Raw genomic sequence first — 1,956 nt, 5'->3', positions numbered from 1 at the left:
TCTGGTTTACGAGAGAGAGAGAGAGAGAGAGAGAGAGAGAGAGAGAGAGAGAGAGAGAGAGAGAGAGAGAGAGAGAGAGAGAGAAATAATATTTTAATGCTTGGCCACGCTATCAAAGAATTTGGAAGTGGAAAACATAATAACATTTTATTGTGCATTCTTGCAGAGGCATTTGAATGTTTTCATATCACAGGGTCGTTCTAACTCTCAAGTAATTCAATATGGAGTGGGACGGGGGATGGGTGAAAGACAAGACTTGTGAGATAAAAAGAAAATGGAGAAGCCAGAGCTTTTGCTACCGCTTCATTCCAGCTTCCACCCTACGTACACCTAAAACACACACACACAAGTACACGCACACACGTTAATGTAGGGGAAGCAAGGCATCTTTGGTGAAAGGATTTGGTATAGTCTGGGTATCTTTTGATGACGACTGGGATCTCTTCAAAAAGAAGGGGAGAAAAGCTAGTTCTCGTTATGAATGTCGTGGTTCATCTTATATATTTCTCCTGCCTTCGACACTTAATGTAAAGAGTACGAAAGTTGAAAACTTCAAAATCCTCCTTAAAGAGGTTTCACGTCTTTTTATCGGGAATGGAAAGTAAGACGTCAGACTATATCTAGCAAGAACCAAATATTAGTTTTTCTTGAACATGAAAAGATTTTGAAGCATTGCTTTAAATCACCTCCAACACTCTGTTGGTAGTTTTCATAGCATTATAAATTTTTTTCCATAAACGAATAAACTCCCGCCGAATAAAATCTACGTTATCAATGTTATTATTATAGATCATAAGTTAATATTGAGATTAAATAAATATGATTATTTCAATAGCCATTCTATGAGTATGTTATTAATATGAGAGAGAGAGAGAGAGAGAGAGAGAGAGAGAGAGAGAGAGAGAGAGAGAGAGAGAATGACTTTACCACAATATTTTGCATATTGAAAAAAAAATTCAATTTTTACTAAATAATTCTGATTGATTGTGAAATCATCATTTGTTATGAATGTCCATGGTCATGTCGAAAACGAATCAGGTATGATATTAGCCATTGTGATGCAAATTACAAAGAATGAAATAGAATCTTTGCAGGGTATTAGCAACAGTGGCTTAATACCAATGATTAATTTAGTAACGAAGAGATGTCACTAACAATTTATTACGCGTTTTCTCCAAAATCTTTGATAAAATTAATTTCATTTAACTAAACACAAGTTAGGTTTTTTTTTAAATATATCTATGACTTTCTCACGGGATTTTAAAGGATACATCAGCTGTCTGACTTCCATTTAAATTCAAGTCGCCAATGTATATGCCATGTACAGTTATTTCCAAATCATCAAATAACTAAGAAAATTAAGATTGAATAATGTAACACACGAAGTCCTTATATGTTTGGTCATAATTGGTTTAAAGTAAGAGCTCAAATTGAAGTGGTAATAGCATGTTTAATACCTACAGATTAATAAATCCTCAACGATCAATTCGTCAATTTACGGATATTGCTGGGAGGAAACTGGTCCTTTGGAAATTATGAGAGAGAGAGAGAGAGAGAGAGAGAGAGAGAGAGAGAGAGAGAGAGAGAGAGAGAGAGAGAGAGAGAGTTATTTTTATAATTTATTACATACTCTTGAAGCTAACATGGAAATTTGCCTATATAAAATATGTACACATTCAACTGATGAAGATATGTGACTTTTCAAACACGCGAATAGCTAAAGAGAAAGTTCTTGAGAATGTAAAAAGCAGTACATCAACAAGCAAATTGATGACCATACACATAAAACATATGCCATCCCAAAGGAATCCCAAGCCAGTATAAGTTAACGGAACATGGAATGGAAAAAAAAAAAAAAAAAGCAAAACGAAAAAATGAATATTACAATAATTTTGAAAACTGCACGAAAGCTGAAACAAGAAAAATAAGGTTAGTAATCTAATTTTACACAAGCGT

This window comes from Palaemon carinicauda, unplaced genomic scaffold, assembly GCF_036898095.1.
Source record: "Palaemon carinicauda isolate YSFRI2023 unplaced genomic scaffold, ASM3689809v2 scaffold395, whole genome shotgun sequence".
NCBI classification, from domain to species: domain Eukaryota; kingdom Metazoa; phylum Arthropoda; class Malacostraca; order Decapoda; family Palaemonidae; genus Palaemon; species Palaemon carinicauda.
Note: the sequence above shows the minus strand (reverse complement) of the source record.